General features: G+C 52.8%; 1 protein-coding gene across 1 annotated transcript in view; it reads right to left on the minus strand.

Moving 5' to 3' along the window:
* The window catches only part of TSPAN14 (tetraspanin 14), a 35,189-nt gene extending 29,496 nt beyond the window's left edge, over positions 1-5,693 (minus strand). Inside the window, exon 1 of the mRNA XM_039240536.1 lies at positions 5,539-5,693. The gene's annotated coding sequence lies outside the window, so the exon portion shown is untranslated. The remainder of the gene's footprint in view (positions 1-5,538) is intronic.
* Between the last annotated feature and the right edge of the window lie 21,121 nt (positions 5,694-26,814).

Raw genomic sequence — 26,814 nt, forward strand, 5'->3', positions numbered from 1 at the left:
CAGGTTAGTTTCTCATAGAGAAACAGCCAACTTGGCTCGAAATGCCCCAGAAGGCAGGAAAATGTTCCAAGTGGTAGAACCCTGTTCCTTTTCATGGACGAGACAAGCCTGCTCCTTAGGATTGTCCCCTGTTCTTTGCGGTTTCTGGAGACGTCTGGAAGGTGGATGGCCATACGCTCCATGGAACTGAACCCCATAGACTGGGGAGGCCTACTCAGGCATGGCACCCAAAAGTTCAGGAGTCCTAGAGAGTAGCCTTGGGTACCATTGGACCTAACCATGGTAAGGCTCTCACTCCAAAGCTCTGAAGCAATAAACAAAGCCAGTCCCCCTTCTTCCTCCACAAAGAAACCGGCCAATTAGCACATGTCTGCATGTTCTCCACAGTATTGGCAGCCGCATGCCTGCCCTTTGCCTGGAGCCTCTGGGAAAGGATTAACCTGAGGTGAAACAGGGCCAGTTAAGCCTGAAGAGCATAAAAGGCCACAGGAATTTGATGGGCACGCAGGCCCGAGAGGAGAGAGTTGTCCGCAGGGCACCTGGCCTCCCTCACCTCAGGTTTTACCCTCTTTCACGTGGCCCGGAAGGCCTCACCCTCCAATGACACAACCAACCGGAAAAAGCTCTCCTTTCACAGACATCAGGGTCCAATCCCACACCCAGAGAGTGTCAACAACCATGACCTCAACTCCAAGCCGTACCTTCCTGGAGGCTCAGACACTTAGAACTGCACTCGCCAGGTCCACATCGGGAAAGGACCAGGAACCCCCTAATCACCACTGACAGCGCGCACCATACTCAGACGTGTCCCCTCAACGCCTGCCCTGCACGACCCAGGGCACACACACGGGGCATTGCACCACGTTTGTCAGCCCAAGATAACCCTGTGAGGTCTAGGGGTGGGGATGTCCCAATGACACCATTTCCCCATCCAACTCACAAAAGAGGAAACCGTTGAGGGGAAACATTTCAGTCTTTTGTCACCCACTTGTTTATTCTTCCCCGTGGGAAGAAAAGGCACTCAAGTAACCACTTCGCCGCCCCCAGCGAGCCTAAGGAGCAGGAGGAAAGGCTCTCGCACTGCAATCTATTCTGCTGGCCGCCGGCGGTAGAAGCAGGTGCCCAAGGTCCCCGTCACCAAAGATCCTGTGCGCGCGGGCACATCCCAGAACATAAACCGAAGCAGGTGAACGGGAAGATCTGTGTGGACCCCGTCCAAGCCACGCCCTCCGATGCAAGGCCCTGCGGCCCTCGGTTTAGAGATCGAAGTGGATCTGATTCAGCAGTTTCATAGCCTCAATGCCTTAGCCACCCATCTGGTGTTACCCATGCTGAAGCAGCACCCCGAGAAGGTGACAAAGGCACTGGTGCCGGAACTAAAGCCCAGAGCTGACCCAACGTGCACCAAAATGACCCCGAGGTGACCGTGGTCCCTGACAGCTCAGCTTCTTTGCTAAACCAAGTCACATCAGAGAAAGATGGAACCTAGTTCCCTACCAACTAAGGAACTCAATTAAAACCAACACAATTTAGGGATACCCGCTGGCTCAGTCTGTGGCGCATGCAACTCCTGATCTTGGGATTGTAGGTTCGAGCCCCATGTCCCATGTTGGAGGTAGACAATACTTAAAAATAAAACCTTTACAAAACAAAAAATCAAGACCATTTACCTTAAAATACACACACACACACACACACACACACACACACACACACAATCTTATTTTAACAAAATAACAAAATATCCTAAAAGATGGATAAACTTTTCAGAAATACTAATTATCACTCAAACAGAAACGAATCTCCAAAAGGCATTCTGTGCTTTCTATATAGGAAACAATCATCAGAGAAATTTAATTCCAAGTCCTCAAACTGCTTCAACTCCATAACATAGTAAAACAGAATAAATCATTTACATGGCAAACAGGAGGCATGTTATCTGTCAAAACAGCAACTTCTCAAAACAAGGTGGGTAAGGTTAGTGTTGAAATAGCCCAGCAGTCTGAAAGCTAAATAAATCTAAATATTAAAGGTTGTGGGGCGCCTGGGCAGCTAAGTCAGTTAAGGATCCAACTTTGGCTCAGGTCATGATCTCACGGTTCATGAGTTTGAGCCCCGCATCGGGCTCTGCGCTGACAGCTCAGAGCCTGTAGCCTGCTTCAGATTCTGTGTCTCCCTCTTTCTCTGCCCCTACCTTACTTGCACTCTCTCAAAAATAAATAAACATTTTTAAAAAATTAAATAATTAAAGGCTGCAAGCACACTAACAAACAGAACAGGGCAGTTCAAGTCATCTTCACTTTTGAGCCACCAGGAAAAAATACGAGGTGCAAAAATATCAACGTGAAACAGTTTTTAAATTCCCATGCAATTGAAAGTAACGTAAGCATAAACGCAAATGGGGGCGCCTGGGTGGCTCAGTCAGTTAAGCATCCGACTTCTGCTCAGGGCATGATCTTGCGGTCCAAGAGTTTGAGCCCCGCATTGGGCTCTGTGCTGACAGCTCAGAGTCTGGAGCCTGCTTCGGATTCTGTGTCTCCCTCTCTCTGCTCCTCCCCTGATCCCACTCTGTCTCCGTCTCAAAAATAAACAAACATTAAAAAAATATTTTTTTAAAGTGAAACATAAATGCTGTTTTCGGCAGCTTGCAGCAATTATGACAAAGGCTAAAAACCTACAATATATAAAAATGCATGCTTAAAAGCCTCCAGTTTTAGGCACAAGAACAAAAGAGATGGACCTTAAATGATAGGGAAGGACAATATAATTAACAGATGAGAAATTGCTCAACATCACCCGAAATGAAACCTAAGAACAATCCAGAGAATGCTATCTCCTGTTACACGCTTTAATTTGACAAAATAACCACGTAGCTACTGCTGGCAAGCCTGTGGTAAGGATGGCAAGTTCACACCTTGCTGGCAGCAGAGTGTTTGGTAAGCTAAACAATATGGTTACAGACATTCAAAACCAAAAAAAAAAAAAAAAAAGTCATACCCTTAATCCAATAAAGTCATGACCAAGAATTTGCCTCCAGAAAATAAACCAACAAAAGAAAAAGAATATGCATTAAGTATGAAATCTGAACACCATGGTTTGCAATTACGGAACAATTTGTAAGCATGTGGTCGAAGGCCAAAATGGAATATAAAAGTATGGAAACGGTTGCATGGAGTGGTAGACTTCTAAGTGATTTTCTAGAAACGTTTCCATTGTTGCACTTAACCATTAGACTTCTGCATTATAAATGTAAATCGGCCATTGCGGGGGGCGGGGGGAAGGTGTGCCAGCCTCCAAGGATATTGCCCCCCCCCCCACATGATGACCTTGTAGACAGGGCCTGTCTACTTTGGGATTATGTCAGCCCATAAGACTCCTTCTCCCTCTCCCTTTTTATTTTTAATTTAAGAAAGTAGCAGGTGCTCCACCATAAAATATCTGAGCAATGCAGAAGCATGAAGAGTGAATGGGTAATGAGAAACCAGTAGACAATGGTTTTCATATGTCCACCATGACCCACAGTAAAAAACACATGAACAAAATCAAGCCAGTGCGCAGGTAATCACATGCACAGCTGAGCTTCATGAAAAAATACCTTCCCTTTTGTGCCCCATGCATTCTAGATTTGTAGTTTCAATTTTTTTTTCCAAAATCACGCCTGCATATAATCTAAGAAGCAACTTCTGTAAACACTGTGTTGGAAAAAAGCAGATCATAATCCCTTCCCCGTTCCAGGAGACCCTTTCAACTTCCCTGCTGATCTTCATCGCTACACTCCAAATAGCTCTTAGAAATTTCTGTATATAACTTGCTTGTGTTACTATTCCTTGGCTTTTCAGTTTTTGGTATTATCTACCTACTTCCTACCCTGGAAGGTGAGGATGTCACTTTTTTTTTTAATGTTTATTTTTGTGTGAGAGAGCGAGCACATATGCACTGCGCGCGCACACACATGGGGGAGGGGCAGAGAGAGAGAGAGAGAGAGAAACTGAGGATCCGAGGCAGACTCCACACTGTCAGCAGAGCACCTATGCCAGCTCAAACTCACGAACCATGAGATCATGACCTGAGTTGAAGTCAGATACTTAACCAACAGAGCCACCCAGGGGCCCCACTCTGTTTACTCCCATAGAAATCACCTGTCTGCCCCAAAGCCCCTCACTCTTTCTCCTTTCCTGCATCTCCACTCTAATTATAGTTAAACTCTAGCAATGGCCAGAGTGACTTTCAGAGTTTACATTATCATGACCACTTCTGCCATCAGGGTGAGCTGTAAAAATCATAATTACTTTTCCTGCACAACTTTTTGTTCTCTGGAGTTAATAATAATTCTCTTAGTTTTCGGTTTCCTATAAATTTACCCATATTCAACCCCAAATTCAATGCCAGGTGTCCAAGTCTCCTCTCAGCAAGTTCATTTACAGCAGATGTCATATCTGTATTTCTTCTTCCAGAAGAAAACTTTCCTGGAGCTTCTGGAACTGCTTCGATCTGGACTGGTACACTGAATTCCCTTTACGTCAATTTGGGACACAGCCCACAAGAGATCCAGTCTTTGCTCCCCTTGGTGGAGAAATCTTTCAGTGCAAAAGTTAAGTTTTGTAGACCCTATAGGTCTGAAAACATGTTTATCCTACCTTCAGTCTTGAACAAAAGTTTGTGGACAGAATTGGGAATCAATTTCATGGAGAATGACAAAGGCGTTACTCCACATCTTCTACATTCCTGGGTACCGAGAAGCCGTGAAGCCACTCAGATTCCCCATCTGTGTGTTTGACAGGTTTCTCTACCTGGGTAAAGTTGTAGGATCATCTCTTTCTCCCCAGCATATACTGAAATTTCAGGGTACTGGTGTGGGTTCATCTTCACCCACTTGGATCAACATCTGATGAGTCCTTCCAATATGGAAACCAATATCCCCCTAGGAAATTGTTTCTCTTGATGATTTTCCCACTCGTACAATTTTTTCTCTACTCTCTAATTCCTATTAGTGGATATGGGAACCCTGCCTGATCCTTCACTCTATTATCCATCTCTTCATCTTTTTCGTTTTTTGGAAGACTCCTTCAACTTTATCCTCTAATTGTTCTGATATTTTTGTCCTGCCCTTATTTTTTAAACTTTCAATAATCCTGTTTTCAAAATATTTTTTGTAGTATCCTGTTCTTACTTCATAGATACAAAATTCCTCTGATCTCTGAGAAAATACCTAATTTTTTTCCAAGTGTTCTTCCCTCTAAATAGCATGTTTCTTCCAAGTTGCTTTTTTTCTTTTCCCTATTTGGTTGATTTCCTTTCAGATTAGGCACCTTCTTCAGATGTTAGTAGTCCTTGGTAATCTTCATAATTTAAGTAATCCTCACAAGGAAGAGTAAATGCCTAAAAACTAACTGGAAGTGGGGAGTCTTGGGGCAGGTGAGTTTTTGTGAAGATGATCAGGCTGGCCCATTTGCCGGGAAATCCTTGTTCCTGGCATTGTTAATTCTTTCCTCGTAGGCCAGTCAGGTTCCCCAGTGAGGTCTCTTAAGCTCCTAGCTGGAAGGCAGGGGGCTGGTTGTCATCAGTGTTCGGGAAGCCAAATGGAAGTAGAAGGCTGGGGAATGAATGCGGTCTCCATATGCACCTCCAGGAATGCCTGGAGTCTCACAGATCCCTGGTGTTTCCTTCTGGAGAATAAATCTCCAATGTCCAGCTACAAGGAAGAAGGCATCACCAAGCATCATGGAAGGAAAGCAATCCAGGTATCTAACCACATCAGCTGCTTTCAAACAATTCTTACATGGAGCCATCCCCAAAAATAACACTGTGGTGACATCAACTTCTCTAATTACTTTTTAATTTTTTAATAATTACTTATTTTTGAGAGGAGAGCATATGCCAGTGTGAGCTGGGGAAGGGTAGATAGAGAGGGAGAAGGAGAGAATCCTAAGCAGGCCCAACGCTATCAGCACAAAAGCCCAGATCAGGGCTCAAATTCACAAACTGTGAGATCATGACCTGAGCCAAAATCAAGGGTCGGGCGCTTAACCAACTGAGCCACCCCGGTGGCCCCCAACTTCTCTATTTTGAACCGGGACACTCATCCATGTAGTCCTGGATTACAAATGTTTTCTTGTTGTTTCCTTTCCCATCACCCCTATCCTCATACTGATTCCTTTTTAAAAATCCCCTTTATCTTAACTTTTGTGAAGCTCTGTGATAAAGTAAAATGAATCCACCAATTTTACCCAGATGTCTAGGAAGACTTCAAAAAATTGTTAGTTGCCATCTTTTTACTGAGCAAAGTGAAAAACCATGAAGCATAACTTACAACGGCAAAAGAAACTTGGCAGATGTAACTAAGACTGACTGATCAATTGACCTTAAAATAGTGAAATTACCAAAGTGGGTCCTTAAAAGTAGGACTCTCTACCAGCTGAGGGCAGAAGTCATCTGGAAGGTTCCAAGTATGAGACGGACACAGAACACAATGCTGGACCTGAGATCCAGGAGCCACGCGCACAGAGCAGGAGATAAGGGTAGCCCCGGTGGACAGCAAGGAAGCAAGACCTCAGTCCTACAACAGTCAGAAACTGAATTCTGCCAATAACTGGAATGCACATGAAGTACATTATTCCCGAGAGCTTCCAGAAAGGAACACAACCCTGCCAACACCTAGATGTGGGCCACAGGAAACCCTAAGCAGAGATCTCGGCTTAACTATGCCGTACTAGGACAGCACCGTTTACCCATAACCTGAGCTAGAAACTTTCCCTCCCACACTGCCCCCCACCCACCCTTGCTGTCTCTTCTCTCACACATTCTCCAGTCAGCCATTCACCAAGAGTCAACCTTTCCACCCGGCTTTCAAGGCTCCCAGCACTGGCACCTGGCCCAGTCACAGGCCCATCCCAGGGAAGGGCGGCCATATTCCCAAGGGAGCTGGAGGCCTGGCCGCATCTCCAAGGAGCACACCTTAAGCCTCAGACATTCCCACCAACCGAGAAGGGCCCACTGGGTGCTGAGGAACATTCTCAGGCCAAAGAAACAGGGAGGCCCAAGACGATGCATCGAGGACAGGAATGGTGAATATGGAAGGCGAACGGGTTCCAGTGAGAGAGGGGGTCACAAAGGCAGGCCAAAGTAGGCTGCCTCATTGCCCACGGGAACGATGCGGGGGCCTCAGCCCCAAGGCCTAGCCACCCACTAAAGGGAGGAAGGCTCACAGGCTCTCAATGTCTCTGAGTCACCCTCAGAGTCAGAAGTGTCTCTGTCCCACTCTAGCCCATTCACCTTAGGACCCAACTCCTCACAGCCAGAGTCTGCCAGAAACAGTGCGGGCCAGACACGGTGGCAGCAGCCACTCAGAGGCATCCAGAAGTCTGACTTCCTCAGGGGAAGACACTACAAAGTCACACAGGGGTAAGGGTGGGCCACCCTCCCTTATCACTGTATCACAAGCGCTGAGCCCCTGGCACACAGGTGTGGGAAAGGGAGGGTCCCAGAGTTCAGAGACCAGAGACCCAAGGGATGGCCTCCACGTGTGGTCCAGGAAAGCCTAAGCTACTAGCTCTGAGCCCAAGCAGCCTCCCCCATGGGCCTAGGGTTCTAAGTATCTAGTTTCCTGTATGAAACCCTGAACTGAGCAAACACCATTATGAGTTTCCACCACCAAAACCCACACAACCCAACCCTGCTTAGTCTAAGGAGCGCCAAGGGGCCTCCTTGTTGATCTGGTGAGAGGAGACCTTTGTCGACATCAGTGCTGACGCTGGGAAGGAAGCAGAGGGAGGGACAGAAGTGGGTCAAAGGAGGGAAGCGGGAGGCGAGGGCTCAGCGGGAGGAGGGCTGGGCCTGGAATGGAGGTCACCTAATCCAGTGATTTTCAAACTTACTATTTTTATTACTTTTTAAGCTACAGGAGCTTCTGTTCAAAGAAACCCTGACCCAGAAACCCAGCATGAAGACAGGCAGAGCGGGCCGCTGCTCTGGGGTGTCTGGGAGGAAAAGAGGGGGGCTTCGTGAGGAGCACACTTGAAAAATCATGGGTCTCGTCCGGCTGATCCCAAGTTCCAAAGAACATCAGAATCACTCAAGGAGCTTTGTCCAAACTGCCCATGGAGACTGGTTCAATAGAACTGTGGCAGAGCTGGAAATTCACATTTTTCAGAGCTGTCCTTCACAGCAGTCAGTTTGGAGGAAATCTCGCTGGCAAAATCTGGAAGAATCTGAGCATCAGAATAAACAATAACAGTAATGGATTCCTAACTCATTGAATAAAATAAGAATCCTTGAGTCCACTCTGATATATATAAATACATGGACAAACAAACAAATGGAGAAAAAGAGACAGCGCTTTTTTGGGGGGGGGCGGGAAGGTTTTATTTTTAAGTAACCTCTCCATTCAATGTGGGGCTCGAACTCACAACCCCAAGAGTTCCAAGAGTCGCATGCTTGACCGACTGAGTCAGGCAGGTGCGGCGAGAAAGCTCTTTTTGAGCGGAATGCCAAATGATAAATGTAGCAGGAATTGACGGAAGTACGATATCACCATTCGGCAGCCAAGACAGAAAGATCTGTCAAGAAACTTCCGTCAAGGATCATCGGTGGGTTCTGTTTTTGGTCTGTTCCAGCTACTACAACAGGGCTGGGCAGCTTATAAAGAACGGAAATTTATTTCTCATGGTTCTGGCAGGTCCAAGATCAAGGCACCAGTACGGTCGAGTAAGGGCCCTTCCTGGTTCAAAGCTGATACCTTTGGCTGTGGAAGAGCAAGAGAGCTCTGTGGTGTCTCTTTTAAGAGCTCTGCTAATCCTCTTCGTGAGGGCTCTCCCTCATGACCTAAGTACCTCCCAGAGGCCTGTCAAATTGGGCGTTAAGATTTCAACACATGAATTTGAGGGATACAAACATTCAAGGCAGTACCAGGCTCTAAAACCAGTTGATATTAGTTTGATGAGAAACAGCATGTTTACATCTCTCCAACCATCTCCCCCAGGACACTTATTAATTACAGAGAACATAACAGTAACTCGGCAGTGGAGAAACCCAGCAGACACAACCTGGCTAACTAAGTCATCACTTTTCTCATCACCAGTCATGAGTCAAGCCAACAGCCATCCTGCCTGAGGGGAGGCACTGAGGAGGACACCTCATTTCTGTGGCATTCCTGATGAGAATGCAGAACATGAGTCTAATCATAGGGAAGAATCCAAGAAATTTAAAGTAAGGGAGATGCCACAAAATAAACGGCCTCGAGTCAAAGTGTAGAGCTTGTGGCCATTTTCCTTAAACAAACACACAAAAAACAGACAAACAAAGCACTAGGACAGAAAGCAAGCCTGGGGCCCCAAGATCTTGAACATGATTCATCAGGTACTCATCCAACTGCACCAGTACCACTGAGGTGGTGCAGGCCCACCCAGGTGAGGCAGGACTTAGTCACCCATGGCTGCTGCCCCCCACCTGCTCAGAAAGCTGGGTGCAAGAGGCCTGGCACCTTCTTGCCTTCTTGGCTGCTCTGCCCTCTGCCGCGGAAGGTGAAGCTGCCAGCTCACAGGATGGGGGGGGGGCTGTACCTCTCCCCAGATCATCACGGCAGGCCTATTTCTGAAACCCTAACTGCACTTGAAACGCCTACACCCAGAAGCCGGTCGTGCACAAGATGTGGAGAAACGGGGCCCAGTCCACGGAGACATCTTCAACGTGGCCAAGAACCCAGAAGGCCAACACACTGGGCCCCGAAACTCTCAAGTAAGTGCCTGAGACCAGGGCTCCCTAGACTGAGCGCGAGGTGGCAAACAATCTCTCAGCGCACAAACTTGCTAGGCCAGTCCTTCCCAGTTGACAAGGCTCTTGTTGTGGGAGACAGAACACCTCGGACTTGATTCTACATGTCTGGACACCTGCTGTGTGCAGGGCACCCCAGATGAGGCTGTGGGGGTGAAGAGCTCACAGTGAGGCGGGTGCCTGACTCAGGGGACTTGGGCCACACTTCCTTCTACTCAGGGCGCAGTGAGTCGGGTAGGAGCTGGAAGGCAGGATAGGGCACAGGAAGGAAGGATGAGGTGGGAAGCTGGTCAGGAAAGCCTCTACAGAGCGGATGGTTTAATCGCGAACGACACGAGGGCCCCACATCTAGACGGTCACCAACTTGCCCGGAGATGGGGAGCCCACACTGTGACGCAACACGGAGGCCATCAAATGTCTCTCACCAGCAAGACTCTCTGAGGAGATGATCAACACCGCCCCAGGTGTGTCCCCAGCTCTGGGCCAGGCCCTGCGGCCAGAGTGGCTGTCCCAGCCGAGGGGAGACAGTTGGGGCCCTGCACACCTGAGGTCCCAAGTGATGACTGGCCCCACTCGCGGGGAGAAGTCACTTCTGCTCCCATAACAAACCGTGTCCGCCGCCCTTCTGGGAGCTCCTGTAGTGCTGTGAAGATTTGGGCGGCATGTCCAATGCAGACCTGAAATGTTCTCTGTGCAGTCTGCCCCACCCCCACCTGGCTCTCCCCCACCAAAAATCGATGTCAGAACTCAAGTACACACACAGACTCCTTTTCCTCCAAGTTTCCATGCCTGAAACACATAAAGACTGTGTTTCTAAAACACTAAAAAAAAAACAAAAACAAAAACAAAAACAAAAACAAAAAACCCTTGGGGCGCGTGGGTGGCTCAGTCGGTTAAGCATCTGACTTCAGCTCAGGTCATGATCTCGCGGTTTGTGGGTTTGAGCCCTGCATCGGGCTCTGTGCTGACAGCTCAGAGCCTGGAGCCTGCTTCAGATTCTGTCTCCCTCTCTGACCCTCCCCTGTTCACCCTGTCTCAGAAATAAATAAAACATTTAAAACAAATTTTTTTAAATCCCTCTACACAAAATTGCACAGTCCGCTACAGTGTACGGTGTTTTAAGACAACCTACCCGCTTCTCTCCAAGGAGAGCGGCACGGGGAGCACCCCGTAATCCTGCTCCGGGCGGGGAACTCTCCGAGGCCAGGGCAGAGCCTGGCTTCTGGCCTCCTCCCAGCAATGCAAACAGCCGGGGGAGAAAGGTTCACAGAGCAAAGAAAACAAAACAAACTTCCCAAACAAGCTAAGAAAAGTGAAGCCTGCTAGAAAAAAAAAGAAATAAAACGTCATGCATTGAAAACAGTAAGACGAAAGGAATGGAGGGGATGGGAGATTTTTTTTTTTAAATGCAAATCAACGGTAGGCCACTGCAGAAAAGGCTGAGAGGGGTCAGCCAGGAGATTAGCGGGCGGCTCAGTCCCTACTCCCCTACTCGGAGTCCCTGAAGGCCTGGGGGCGGGGGCAGCTGTGCAGGGAGCCGCTGTCCCCGAGCCCAGCACCAGTCACCCCCACCCACCCCACCAGAACGCGGGAGGTGGGCAGGCGGTCCTAGCGACATCAGGAAGGCCAGGTCGAACTTTTCTCGGCTACAAAAAATAAACGTACAATCCCCTTTCTGAAGTACTGCTTTTAACTTCGCCGCACACCAAAACATCTTTCTATGGGAGGTTTTGTGTTTCGACAAGGAAACGTTTACAACGTGATTCTGATCCTGCCTTCCAGCTGGGAGAGACGGGGCGGGGCGAGTGGCACCAGATGGCTGAGAGAGGCTCCCTGCCACCCTTTCACAAAGGAGGGCTCCGATTACCCCCTGGGCTCTGTGCCCCAAAGATGACCTCGCCAGCAGGCTTGGGGGAGGTGCCCGCAGCTGCCAGGCAAGCGGAGAGGGCTTTCTCGGGCCCCGGCCCTACCTCTGAGACACCCCCCGCCCCCAACTCCCGGCACCGGGGATACCTCTGGAAACTGCACACCCCAGAGGGCACCAGCGGGGGAGTTGGAGCTGCCAGACTTGTTTCAAGCCGACAACTTTCAGGAGGGCAAGCGGGCGAGGTCTGCAAAACCACAAAAGAGACGAAGGAAGGTGCTAGAGCAACAGGCAGGTGGAACAAAGGTGTCTGAGCCAGGGCTTCTCAAACTTGAAAGTGTATGCAAATCACCTGGGAATTTTGTTCAAATGTCAAGGCTGCCTCTTAACAAGCTCCCAGGTGCTGCCACTGCTGCCCCACCCCCCCCCCCCAACGGCCTGGGGACTGTGCTTTGAACAGAGAGGGTGTGAGATGCCCACCAGAAAAGCCACAGCTCTCGGCCATTAGGGCAAGTCCTGGGAGGAGAGCCCACCCACCTTGACTGTGAGTATATTTCCGGGGACATAATCCGCGTTCCCGGAGCAGTGCGTTAATTCTGCGATTTGTGCGGTATTTTAGTGCGTCGCACTGGATCCGCACAGGTTATTTTTATTCCCATTTCACAGCTGTGGCAGCCACTCTAACCAAATGACTTGGTGAAGCTGGACTCGCAGCCTCTTGGGTGTCTTCCAAGACTGAAGGCCTCCTGTGACGCAGGGCACAAACACAGAGCCTAGAGCATTGACAGAGGCTGATCCAGGCGTGGCAGACAATGGGAGGAAAGCCACCGGGCCGGCCGACACCAGAGGCCCTGGGGGTGTTGGCTGGGTGGGGAAAGGCAGATAAAGGGCCAGAAACCAACCCTAAAGGGGTACCAGAGAAAGGATGGTGTTGCCTTCTGGAATCTACAACCAAATAGAGACAAAATTTGAATCTCGCCGCCCCCTCCAGAAGAGGAAAGGGGATATTTATGTACAGAAGGTGTCTCTATCTCAAGGGTTTTGTTTTCACTTTTCTTTTTAATTTTTTTAATGTTTATTTGTTTTTGAGAGTGATGAGAGCGGGGGTGGGGAGACACAGACTCTGAAGCAGGTTCCAGGCTCTGAGCTGTCAGCACACAGCCCGAACGTGAGATCATGACCTGAGCCGAAGTCGGAAGCTCAACCAACTGAGCCACCCAGGCTCCCCTGTTTTTAACTTTAAACAGCCTGGCCTCACTCTGAAGGAAGGTAAAATGAAGAGCTTTACTTTTCTCCTCCCCATCCCCCACCCCTTGCAACTCCTCTTTCATGGAAGGGATGTGGCCCTTCCAAAAGAGTTACTCTCACCCCACCACACCCAGCCCCTGAGAGCTGATAGTATAGGGTAGGCCTCAGGGTGAGGGGTTTCCTCGTGAAAAACGGTGGACATCAGTGGAGGTGACCCCCCTCAAGAACCTAAGGAAGAAATGGCCTCCGTGAATCCCATCTGATAACACTTCTTTCCCAAAAGATTCTGAGTTGGCAAGAGGGGCTCTCAAGGTAGTGAACAGCCATTCTGGAATCAGATTCAAAGAATTCAAAGAGACACAGCTAAAAAGTTTCTGAGGTTCATCTGTGCAACCCTTCCATTCTCCATAGACAGGGGCCCATCGAAATGAATTGCCAAGGTCACCTCAGAAAGAGCCAGTGGCACTTGGGGGGGGGGGACTCAACCGCAGCTTTTTACTTCCACATGCTTTTTCCAGAGCCCAGTTGTGAGCTTTCCCAACCTTGCCTGGGTCCACCTACCGGAAAAGCAGTGCCTGTGTTTCAATGCATTTGAAAGTAAACGTTGCTCTTTTTGCGGAGTCTTGTACAACTTTCGCTGAAATGATACGCCAAAGTTCCAGCCCAGGGCTGGAACTCCCCTCCTAATAGTGTGAGATTTGGCTAATGAGAAGCCAAGCAGAATCTGCCACCCCAAAACTTGCCTCTTTGGCATAAGGATTATTTTGATCTGGTTTTTTTTTTTTTTTTTTTTAAACAGCAGGCACTGGAGAAGCTCTGAAACCCGAGTAGAACTTACTGAAGGGAAATTTACATTAACGAGAGAAATCTCCATTTGGAAGGGTGGTTCCTCTCAGCACCAGGAAGATAAAGGAGACACTAAATCACAAGATATTTTTATCAATGGAGACACAAACTGAAATCTACATAACAACCTTACCCGCACCCTTTCCAGGTCTACACACACACACACACACCCCACACCCCCCCCTCCGCCCTAATCCTAATCATCTTTCATGTGTCTTAAGCTGAAAAAGGTGGTGGCTTGGGCCATTTGGGGAAGTTCCTCAAGTTTTTCTGGATCTCTCTCATGCATGCAGGTGGTGGACATGCTACTAAACTTCTGTTTGTTTCCCCCCCCCATTAATCTGTCTTTAATTACAGGAGGTTTCAGCTGAGAATCAACAAGGGCTGGGAGGGGGGATTATTTTTCCTCCCCTACAATCAGGCTTATCTCAAAGACGGAAGGGTATTGAAAAGGTAAAATAAAATGCTAAACAAAAGAAAAATAGAGAAAGTTACTAGCGCTCACGCCAAACAACTCTACTTCGAAGACAGGTGACGATTACAGATTCTGGCTGTGGTTTAGGAAGCAGGCGATCTCTGGTTTGGGGCGGGCACAACTCCAGGACAAGGCACCAGGGAGTAGCCCTCAGCTCTGCCTGTAACTCCACACATGGGTGAGACTGAACCCGCAGAAGGAAGCGCATTGTGCCAACCAAAATCCGGAGGAGGTGAGACACGGGCAAGGGATGCGTCCCCTCTGTTGGGAGAAAAATCCCGCAACCATACAGAGAACCAAAATACACAGAAACTCTCAACCACCCCTGCCACTAAATGCCAAGAGCTCTTCCTCCACAGACTTCCTCATGGAGCACCGGAAGGACCACACTTGGTACCTGGTACCGGGGAGTAGCTGTGGACCAGGAGGCGAGCCTTCCCAGGGCACTGTGTGTTCTCTCTCCCTCCCCTTTCTCACACCCGCAGTGGCCACAAACAGGTGGGCCCTCTCTCAGTCCCCACTGTACAAGTCACCGTGATTCTGTTCCAGTAAGAGGAGGTGACCTTCCCTAACCAGAGATCTCAACACCCCTGGGGAGATAAGAGTACTGCAGGAACTGTGCCGTCAGGGGACTGAACGCCTGTGGCTCAGTGGGAAGATTCATGTCGTAAGGGCTTCTGCTGGTGCCGCGCACCCACCGCCTGCCGCCGGCTGCCTGCTCAGCCTGCCGCCTGCCTGAGATTCGAGAGTCCGGAGACGGCAGAACAAAGGAAAATGGCCGTGGCTCAGGCAGCGTGGAGGCTTCAGGCCAGCCGGCCGGCAAGCAGGCTTTTCTGCATCTGAGTGCTCCAGGGAGGAACAGGGGACACTGCGCTGAGCACTGGGGTACAAAGGAGAGTGGAGCCTTCGGGACTGACAGCATCCCGGGCGCGCACCTGACCCCCCCACCCAAGGGCACAGCTGGGCCAGGAGAGCTCAGGCAGGACCCACTCCCCGAGGCGGCAGGCAGGTGGCTGACAGGTCAGCGACCAGGCACTGCCACGCTCAGAACTCTTCCCAGGGAGGGGGGTGTCCAAGCACAGCATGGAGAATTTGGGAGAGGAGAAGGGAGAATACTGACGGAGGTACCCATGAAGAGCAGGGCCGGTCCAGACCTCCAGGGCTGGAGGGGTGGCGGCGGGGGGGGGGGCGCTGGGAGGGGGCAGAGTCCAGGCTGGGCAGCTCAGCCAGCATCACAAAACACAAGAGGGGTCCCAGAGTGGCTAAGATCTGTCTATCGAAAGACTTCTGTGAGCATAATAGGCTCCCGCTGCCAGCAACAATAGCAGCTCTGGCCGCCCCCTCCCCTCCTCCCCGGCTCAAAAAATCCACAATGGGAGGCAGCAGGAAACCGGGGCAGAGCCAGTGAATAGCTCCACTGTCAGGCCCCAGGCCCCACCTCCTGGGCCCTACAGGTCAGCCCTAGCTGCCACCCGGCCACAATAGAAACTTCTGTGCTGCCTGGGCCCGAGCCCCATACAACAGAGCTGTGGGCATGGAAAGCTCTGGACTTCTCGTAGGGGTAGCAAGTAGTGGCAATGGTGAGACAGACAGGGCCGGGGCACAGGCATCCAACCCACCAGGTCAGGGGCACAGCGGCCACCTTTCTATTTAGTGGGGCTATCTGCCAGCCAGCCCTAAAACTTCCCCGCTTCTGGCCCTGCCCAGCCGAGGGGCAGCCAGAGCCACAAAGGGAACGACTGTGGTCACTTCAGAGGCACACGGTGGCCATGGGGATGGGGAAACAGCCAGAGAGCTCCCGGAGCTCCCAGGAGGATGCCAGGCAATGGCTCCCACGTGCACGTGTACGGTCTCTCACATTCCTCCCTCTCCCCAAACCAGGAGGGAACACTCAGCTGCCCTCACCCCCCACCCTCTGCTTCTGCTCTGGAAGGAAGGCGCCTGCTCCAAAGAGAAAGCCCATCTATTATTTACACCAGGTGCCTTACACACAGGCTTTTAAAATCACAGCGTGGACAAAGCTGGGGCCGCAGAGCAGGTAGGAGACACGGGAATCCCAGAGCCACAGAAAGTCCAAGGAGGCCACCACAGGAGGCCTGAGCCTCACAGCAACCCCCCTAAAACTGAGGGAGAAAGCAGATGCCTCCTCCCCTCCCCCTCCCCCTCCCCACCAGGTTTCTCAGCCAAGGCTCTGGGCTCCCGCCCCAGTCCCCCCCCCCAAGTCCCACACACTCCTGGGCCTGCTCAAACCCACGCATTCGAAGCCTCTCCTCCCTCCCCAGACCTTAGCTGGCTCTGGCTGCCTCCTTGAACTCTTATATCACACTTCTAGGTGCCAACGGGGCCCAGCCAAGGGCCGCCAACAACAGGTGCTCCATGTTGGCCGGATAACCTGAGCTGAACCAGAACAGACTGCAGGGGGAACCGGGACACCAGCACCCCAGTCTCCCCTCCAGCCCCAGGCTCTGCCTGCAGAAGTAAATACACGGTGCCTCCAAAAGAAAAACTCGGAAACTTTCCTTCTCTCCCGCTGGAATCAAAATGACACGCTTTTCTTTTCTTGTTAAGCACCCAGTGCCTAGACTCCTCTCCCAGGGGTCTATTACAGACCTATGAGCATGTGTGCAAAGCATTCCTACAGCCTGGCTTCTAGAAGCCAAACTGGTACTGAGAGCAACCTCAACGTCCATCCAGAGGAGGCTGACAAAGTGACTCAGGGTTTGCCACGCAGCGGAAGAACGGGTCGCTGATAAAAAGAATGGACTGAGCTGTGTGCTGAAATGGAACAATCCCAAGCTAGGAGATTGGGCCGCAATCCCAAGCTATGAGATAGAGAAAAATGCACTAAGTACAGAACAGAGGAATTCACGTACCGACAGGGGCAAAACCGAGGGAGGAGGTCAGAGCTGCTCGCCTACCCTCGCCTACCCAACATTACCCAACCTAGGGTGATGGAGGCCTCAGGGGAGCAGAGCTGAAGCAGTCAAGCATGGAAATGCTAATTTTCACTGTATATCTTCATGCGTTTTTTATCTTGTATACATTTGAACTTAAAAAGTTAAACTTAAATTGATGTTGAAAATCCCTGAAGTCTGTGGCTGCGGCCACACACACACACACACACACACACCGCACCTGTAGCTCTCCGTCCGTCCGTGTGTAGCTTCTGGTATCTCCCTAGAACAAGGGGCTGAGAGCAAAGTGGGGGGAGGGGTGCCAGTGTCTGGAATCAAGCAAGAGCCGCCCCACCTCGGAGAGATCCCTGCTCACTGCTCACTGCTCCTCCCCGGGTCCCTACACACATACAAGCTTTCCCAGGAAGGCCAAGAACAGAGTCTGACAAAGCAGGAAGGAAACCAGAGGTTATTTCATGAGGAGGGCCACCTGTAGGCAGGTCCACTCTGCGGAGAGACCCTAAGTCCCCAAGCTTCAGGCTTGTGCCCCGGGGCGGGGGGGAGGCTGAACCTCGGGCATCCCAGGCCTCCAGCACAGACCCTTCTCCAGGGCCCCTCCCTAGCCATCGGAGAGGCTCAAGATCCTAGTGGTACCAGCCCATCCCAATTTTAGCAGTTAAAGAAAGCTATTTCAACAGATTTCTTGGCCTGGCCCAGCTCCAAGAACAGGCTAAAAACAGTTTCTCCAAAATCCAAGCTCAAAACCCCAATCCTTTAGCTACTAAACCCCATACACACACACACAAACACACACACACACACACACACACACACATCTTTCAGGAAACAGGAACTGCAAAATGGAGTCGTGAGATGGGCTTGTACATTTATTCCTTACTAGGGGGATACATATATGTTGTTTAAAAGCCTCCTTTAACTGCAGGTCAATAAATACTCTGCACTCAGAAGCACTGATGTATTTCCTCCAAGTGATTTTCCCCCTGAGGAACAATATAATAACCATCCCCAGCCTCTCCTGCTTCTGAAGGGTATGACACAATGCCTACTGGCCAGGACCATTTGGGTGAGACCATCTGGAAGGCAGGGAGTGGCTCATGAATGGGGCTCATACTACCTGGCAGAACTAGGCCCTCCACTTAGTGCCACCACCCCCCCAGCCACCACAGCAAAGCTCTCCTGTTGACCTCAAGTTCCCGGACTACCCAGGCCACAGAGAAAGAAGGCTGGGCAGAGGGGAAGGATATATGTTTGGCTCCCCTATCCCATAAGACGCTCTCCAATGGCTGCTCAGTGTTCATCTGGTAGCCCCCCCCCCAACCAGAGAGCACAAATGAGATTTCACAATGAGCAGAATCAGGCTGGACCTCTACTGCCGGGAAACAAGCCCCTGCCCCTCTCAATGAGCCCAGAGCAACCCCTCGCTGCTCTTACCCAGGATGCTAGAACCCGCCATCAGACCAAGACCAGCCCCTCTCCAACCATCTTCCGGCATGAGTGGGCAAGGCCCCCAGCCCCAAAGAAGCACTGATCCTCAGCACATCAACCCTGGGTACACACCACACCCTCCTCCTTGTTCCCTGGGGAATGAAAGCCCCGTGCTACCACCACGGCCTCTGTTGTCAACACGCTCCCTCAAAATGTATCCGTATTTATGTCATTACTTATATGACATCGACTGTGGCAGGCAGCTTCTGGCCTGGAGCCTTCAGGAGGGAGGAAGGCCCCCAACCCGCAGCCATGAGGTTTTCTTCACACACTCTTCTTGCTCAAAACGGCAGGTAGCCTCCTTCCTAAAAAGTTGGCTGCTGTGATCGGAGCTGTCCCAGGAGTAGAAGACACACCAAACCCAAGGTCATCAGTGTGAGGACTGACCGAGCAGAGAGGAGGGGCAGAGAGGAAGCAAGGAGCGCCACACACGGGGCGCTGGCTGCAGGGATGGGAAGGCCTCACTTGAACAGAAGGCTGGGGGCTCTCACCCGGAAGGCCCCAGGTGCACAGTCCAGGCAGGGGGAGGAGACCCCCCCACCCAGCACCTCCCTGGACCCAGCTCAGACAAAAGAGGCAGCCTGGTCCCTAGGCCGAGAGAAGTGTGATGCATAAAGTTGTCAGACTGGTTTGCCCAGGATGGGGAGAGCGAGAAATACAAGGTACGAGATATACAAGGTACGGAGGCCAAGAAACAAGGGTCAAACAGGGAGGGTTGTCAGGGAGCCAAGGGGCTGCAGGCTGGCCCCCAAAGGTCCGGCAACAGGAACCAGTGGGGGGGGGGGGTTGCTGCAGGGAGCCCAACCCCCCAGGTCTATGTTATTTCCTGGGTGCTCAGGGGCAGTCCAACAGGCTGAGCCTGAGGAGCCAGCAGATGCTGACAAGACGATGACTCGGGTTTCTGGAAACAAGGAGAGCCACCACTCCTAGAAGCAAGTGTGGAGCGCGGCGGGCTCAGGCCAGGGCAGGAAGCGGGAGCAGGATTGCGCCAGGCTGCTGCCAGCCTCCAACACTGACACGCAGTCTCTCCAGGAGCAGACTGAGTCAGGCTCAACCAGGCCTGACCTTGAGCTTCCATCTGCATCCTCGCGGAGTCCAGTTTCAGCAACAGTCCTGCTGAGTCCGTCTGGCCACAATCCCTTGCCCTCCGCGTCTGACCAGTCCCTCGGGTAAATGCTGACCTCCCTAGCCTGCCTTCAGCAGAATCCCGAGGTCCATCAGCAAACCCGAAGGCAGAACTCCTTCCGTCTACTGCAGGAGCCCTACATCAGGTCTGCTTTACTGTCTTAACAAGTGTCAGAATAATTATTTCCTTAACATCATGGAGCTCCAAGTCTTCCTGGTCCCGAAATGTGGGAGCCATTTGGTCTGGGGCTGGGGGCGTGCCTCCCCCACCAAGCTCCAGGGCCTAGGGGTAAAGGGCTAAAGGAAGACAGCCAATCTGCAGGCTGGCCAGACATTAGGGAGGTCTTCCTCAAGGCAACGGTCACTCGGTGGACAGCCAGAGCCTCTCCCTGGAGCAGTTGGCAGCGGCCGGGAGGCCCAAATCTGAGGCTGAGATGGCTCTTTTCCCTACTCCCAACTTTCAGATAACACCCTGCCTTGGGACGGTGCGTCCTGGCAGACGCTGGGGCCCTTGGCGCTCTCAGGCTTCCCGCTCCCCACTCAGACCTCAGCAAGTAGATGAAAGAGATTCAGAGGCCACTAGGTTAATTCCAGTTGCTGCTACGGACTCTCTCCTGGGTGTCACCACTAGGAATTCCTCAAAGCCTCTCTCTTAAAAGCTCTTTGGGCCCTGCAGAATAGCTGGGCACAGACACCAACGGCTGGTACACGTGGTCAGGGAAAATGCAGAGAGGTCACCAAACTTCTTAGGCTCAAGTCCTGCCCGGCCCGTGTCCTGGTCCACCTCATCCCCCAAACCACAGCCCTGTGGGAAAGGCCAGCCTCAGCTCTCTCAGATTCCGGGAAACACAGTCTCAAGCAGCAATAGGGGCGCTCACCTCTTACCCAGGATCCCGCGGGCCACTTCAGAGCCAACTGCGGTGGCTCTCAGCCACACAGCACAGACTGAAAGACCCCAAGGAGAGAGAAGGCGGTCCCTCCAGTGATCTAGCTGATGGACACCAGGCTTCTAAGCCTCCTCCCTGGCTGCTCAGCAAGGGAAGCTGAACAGGCCTCAAGAAGAGAAGACTTTAATCCCAGCCGGCCCAGGCCCACTTAAGCTCAGCTTACCAGGCCTCCATGAGAAAAACCACAGCACAGCAGAGCCTGGCCCAGCCCCACCCAACCCCACCAAGCCCGAGAGCAGAGGAAGTGGGGTTCCCGGCATCAGCTGCTGGTGAGCACTCTGCTGAGCCCCAAACCAGAGTGTCAGGGCTAACACTCTACTTCTCGGACATGAAGTGTGTACTTGAGCTTTACGGTTACCCCGTGAGAGACAAGAAGGGCGAAGCCTTCTCTCCTTCCAGATGAGAAAATCAAGTCCAGGAGGGGAAAAAAGGAAAAAAAAAAAACCACACACACAAAAATCAAAGACTTGTCCGGGTCACTCAGCTACAAAGCAGACACAACCCAAAAGCCGGCCACCCCACTGTCCACCCTACACACATTCATCTTAATGCTTAACTGGCAAAGGCACTGAACACTTCTCACCAACCAAGGCCTGGGCTGTTCCCACAAGGCACCTGCCCTTGTCTGAACCAAAAAAATATGCCGTAAGCGAGAAAACGGACGTGGAGACAAGTAGGGAAACCCCACACAGATTCAGAGAGTACGCCGCTATAGCGGAGAAGACAAACCAGGTGGCATTCTACCTGGACGGAAGAGTCACAGAGCACGGGTCTACACAGTGCCCTGGAAACAGTGAGGGCCAGCCAGGAGTCAGCCCGCTGTGGGAACCCACCATGACCTCTCCCTCTGTTCCAGGTGGGAAAGCAGAGGCCCTGGCCAAGGAGGAAGTAGGACTAAGGATATAAGTTAACCCAGTGCAGAAGAAGCTGAGGTCTCACCCCTCCACCAGTGTTTCCTGGCCCTGCTGGAAGTCACCCGAGACCAAGCAGGTGACAAAGCACAAAAGCTAGTTCCACAGTGTGGTGTGGCTCACTTGAGTGGAAAGTTGCAGTGAACAGAGGGGTCGGGCCCCCTTCAACAGCCCAGAGAACCACCCCAGCCCCACACCCAACCAAGCTTGTTCTCCAGGCGATCCCATCTCTTCTTAGGAACTTCCTGTCCCCACACCCGTAGGCCTACAAGAGTCTTAGATATGGAAGATGAAGGTGGAGATCTAGAGGGCTTCCAATACCTGCTCCTGCTTCTAGAAAAGGTGGCTGCCCCTACTAGCCACATACAAGGTAAAGCATGGGGAAGTCCAAGGGCTGAAGTGCCAGGGCACTGATGGGGACCAGGAGCCAACTTTCCCTCGCACGGACACGAATATCCCTCTTTAAAGGCCACCAGGACCCAGCAGCAGAAAACAAGGATCCTCATCTCAGTTCATAGCCCCTAGCACTGGGCTAGGAGCTGAATATACGCTTAGAAGGAATCCTTGGCTTGGAACTCACTAGTCCTTGGGCCCATGAAGAGTCAAGGAACCCAAGCAACTTGCCCAGGGGCAGACAATCAGGCTGCCTCTGCAGACTACCTCTCCCACCCTAACATGCTTTCTTGTTCGCCCTACCCCTGCCCTTCAAGTGGGGTGCTTCAATTCATCCTTAGCCTTAACAGTGTTTTTTTAATTCATGATCACAGTCTCTGGTGACACGCAGAGCCAGGCCTTGGGAAGAAATCGCAGGGGAGGGCACAATGGTAAGCATTTAGTGCCATTCACCCCAGATTCTCAGATCTCTTCCCCATTCCACCTTGTAGGTGTAAGTAGCACCACGCGGCTGCTTCAGCCAGTGAAACGTCGCTTCTGGGTAGAAGCTGTGAGAGCCTGGGTGAGATGGGTCATGTGCTCCGTCCCCCCCCCCCCCCACCGCCCGTCCAAGTGACCAGAAATGTTCCAATTAATCAACATGGGTTCCACAGTGAGAACAACAGAAAGCAGATTTGTGATGGATGCGGGGTGAGCAATACATAACCGTCTGCTGCTCTAAGCCTCTGAGATTTGGGGATTGTTACCACAGCAAACCCTGATCCATCTAGACAGATAGAGGCCGTGACTCACTCCTCGATCTTCTCTGCACGGCAGTGCTGGTCTGCCCAGTCGCTGGGAGGCCAGAGCTACTTCACCAGTACTCAACAGGGGTTCAGGGGTGCCCGCTACGTGCCCAGGCAGATGAGGTGCTTTCAGAAGCAGAGGCTAAAAGGGCAGCCGCATTAAAAGACCTAATAGTTCCACCATGGGCCAGGCTTGTGCAGTGGCCTAACCAGCTTTCATCTGAAGGCACTATCTAAATTAGAAATGAGAAACCGTGCTCACATTGAGACCTTAAGCAAGTACTCTGTGACCTCTCTAGAACAGTTTCCTCATCTGTCATATGGGACGTATGGCATTATCTTTCACACTGCGTCGTGTCAAGGGTTAAACGCGTTCAAGTAAGCAAAGCGTTCAGGATAGCGCCTGGAGCACGTGTCCACCAAGGGTAGGTCTCAGTACCCTCACTGTCACTATGCTTTTAAACCTTCCACGGAATCACCCACAAACTTGTCCGTAACCTCCACTACGTTTTAAATCTACCACAGGCTGCCCAGGCCTGGCACAACAGCACCCTGTAGGCACGGCCAAACGGAAAGTAAGTCAAATCTCTGAGCACATGGTGATCCAAGTGAGGCCTGGAGAAATGTTTCTGGAAGCCCAGAACTCCGTGGCTTCCACTATCACTGTGATTTGCAGGGCAGGAGTCCCCTCCCCTCCGACACAGGGCATGAGCTTTGTCCTCCCATGCTCAAACATGGGAAGGGGGGCACCCTTACCTGTCCTCCGAGATCAGCACAGCTGCCCACCTGGTAAAGGAGGGAACTCCCCTGGGCAGCCCACCCTCGGCAGCCCCTTCCTCTCCATGCCTTTTCTTTCTTCCTCCAGGCAGTCACCTCCAGAAGCACCAGCGGGTTTGCACTCCTGGTTGCCTGAATAATAATACTGCTGCTCAAGCGGAGATCAAGCACAGATCGATAAAACACCACTGAGCACCTACTACCTCTGTCCAGGCTGGGCTGTAAGACCACACGGGGCCTACAGCCGCTCAGGGAGTTGTGAGCCTGGTACAGTGCCTACAAACGGCACCTGGCCACTTCTGGCATCCCACAGACTCTCAATAGTGCTTTGTTAAATAACCTGAAAGTCACATTCGATGGTCCAAGCAGTGCAGGTCAAAGATGGGGGGATGGAGAGATCAAGAAATTCTCCAGCTGAAGGTGGAAACAAAAGGTGATGCAGTAGGAGAGGAGGGGGAAATCCCTCTGGTGACCTGTCTCCCAGACACTAGGGATCCAGACTGGGACAGTGTGGGGACAGCTGAGGAGCTAGAAGGGTATATGGGGCCAAGACAGGAAGAGTATGTGCTGCATTCTGAGGGTCCCAGGACAATCCCTGGAAGGAAGGGTGCCTCTGCTAACCAGAGGGCTAGCTGAATGGACAAGGGTTACAGGAGTGCTGGGTGGGCTCTGATGACCTAAACCCCAGGTTTCCCGTCACAAATAGGGAAGGGTGGCCCAAGCACTCAGCAAACACTAACTTCCCCTTCTTTGAGGTCAAAGGGTAGGAGGAAGGCTACTTTTGAGGATTTGGCTGGCAGCTACACCCACTCCTATCAGCCCAAGCCACCCCCATCCGGGAAGGAAGACCTCCAGGGTGCCGATCACTGGAGTGACACACCAGCCGAGGCTCCAGTGTTAACGCCCTGCACGCATGTCTCAGGATGACTTGATGCCCCCCACACACCGGCCCTCCGGGACAGCCGCTGCGCTTGTACACACAGCCCTGGCAGCCAGAGACCACGCCAATACTGGGGCGATCGGCTTCCCCCCATGACTCCCCACAGCAGAGACCGCTTCTAGTCGACCAACTTCACACGTGTGCCGGAGGTCCCCCCAACACACACACACTTCCTACCCACCTGCACCACCATCGCTACACACACACACACACACACACACACACACTTCCTACCCACCCGCATAATCACCCCTACACACACATACACACTTCCCACCCACCCGCACCACCACCCCTCCCCAGCAGGAGGAGCGACGCGAGACCAGCCAACTCCACCGAAGCTTCAGTTAGGTCAGGAGTTCGGCTCTGCTCGCAAGCACAACCTCAAACGACGAACGCGAAGAAGCTGGTCACCACCTACTCAAACTCGGGCCGCCCCAAACCCGTGCTGGCCGGAGTGGGGCGGACCGCCCGGGTAAGCGACTCGGTGCACACCCACCGCGGGGCGGGGGAGGGAACGGCCCTCCCAGGTCTGCACCCACCCTCTACCCTTGGCCGGAGCTCTGAGGTACCGAGGGTCCCTGGCCGAGCCGAAGGGAGTGCCCCTCCCTGGGTTTGTTGCAGGGGACAGGAGGCAGAGCCCCAAAGGCTGCGGTCCAGCCCCCTCTCCCCGAACTCTGCCACCCCCGCGCGACTCCGGCGCGCGCCCGTCCGGGAACGCGGACAGGGCAAGGGCTACTGAAGCCCTTGCGCCAGGCTGGTCGCCCGCTGCAGCTCTCACTCCGCCCGGCGCCGGAGTTCGGCTTAACGGGGTCCGGGCCAAGGCCTCCAGCCCCTCGCGGGCGATCTGGGCAGACAAAGCCAGCGCCGCCCGTGGGGCCGCCTCCGGGGCAACGGCGAGGAAGCCGGAGGGGCCGAGCCCGAACCTGGGGAGCAGTCCTAGTCCCCAGAGGGCCCTCGGGGGGGTGTGGGGGGGTCGGCCTCAGACAATGAACAGGGCAGGGCCCGACGCTCCAGCAGGGGCTCCGCGCTCCACTCACCCGGGCGCGGCGGCGGCGGCGGCAGCGGTGGCGGTGGCGGCGGCGGCGGCGGCGGCAGCGGCAGCAGCGGCGGCTCGGCCCGGCTCGGCCGAGGAAGTTAGAGCAAGTTCGGAGGCGCGGGGTGGGAGGGCGCGACTCGGGCCGTCCAAGCGATGGGGGCGGGGCGCGGAGGGGCGGGGCCGGGGGCGCGGCGCCGGGCGGCAGCGGAGAAAAAAGCGCCGCTTCCCTGCGCGGTGCCGTGCCGCCCCGCGCTCCTCGGGCCCGCCCCGGCTCCGCCCCGGCCCCCGGAGGGCCCCGCCCCCTGCCCCGCCCCGCCCGGCCCCGGCTCGCCCCTCCCCCCGGCCGCCGGGCCTTTCCGCCCGCGCTGCCGGAGCGGCGGTGGGGCCTGGTCGCCAGACTGTCCCGTTGTCCCGTTTGGGGGCCACCTCGAGCGTCTCACCAAGGTGCGCTGCGTCGTCGGCGCCCCCTGCCTAGCCTTCTACTGGGCTGGCCCTGGGCCCGGGAGAAACCCGCACGGCGGGGGCCGAGGGGAAGCAACGTCTCTCAAGGGGTACGGGGGGTGACCGAGTAGGGGTGAGCGCAGGATTAAGAAAAATGGCCGTGTTGAAAATAGGCGGGGCGCCTGGCTGGCTCAGTCCATAGAGCAAGCGACTCTTGATCTTGGGGGTCGTCGTGACTTCAAGCCCCACGTTGTGCATACAGCTTCCTTAAAAGAAAAAAAATAGGAGGTGCTCCTCCCTGACTTGGGAGGCTGCAGGGGGCGGAGGCCTTCAAGGGAAGGGTAGTAAGTTAAAATTTTGCATTTCTTTGCACACTGGACAGCAAAGACCTCCTTCTAGTCTTGGTGCTAAAAATACCAAGCTTTCTTTGGACCGCCTGCTGAGATTTGTTACTAAGATCTGTCCTGGGGAGATGGCTGAAAGCAGCGATGAGGAAGGAGGCAGCCGTGAGGGGTAGATGGCAGAGGGGTGGTCACCCTGCTGGCTGGGTGCTGTGATTAGAAAGGCTGACCTCAGTGGTCTCCTCCCACCTCTCTGAAATGAGGCACAGACACACCACTGATTCATAAAGTCATCTAAGTGAAAGAGGGCTAGGTGAGCAACATGGAAAGTCACATCTATCAAAACTGGGCCAGGGAACCAGATAAACCACATTTTAATAGAAACAATCCACAGGTTGAGTCCTATTGCAGGAGGAGATCTTGCAACGGAGACTGTTCTGTCCTTTCCTGGTTGTTTTTGTTAAGGGGGAGACAGCCTGCTTGTGACATCCCTGGCAGCCCAAGGACGTCTTGG

This window comes from Hyaena hyaena, unplaced genomic scaffold, assembly GCF_003009895.1.
Source record: "Hyaena hyaena isolate Hyena2069 unplaced genomic scaffold, ASM300989v1 scaffold_176, whole genome shotgun sequence".
NCBI classification, from domain to species: Eukaryota; Metazoa; Chordata; class Mammalia; order Carnivora; family Hyaenidae; genus Hyaena; species Hyaena hyaena.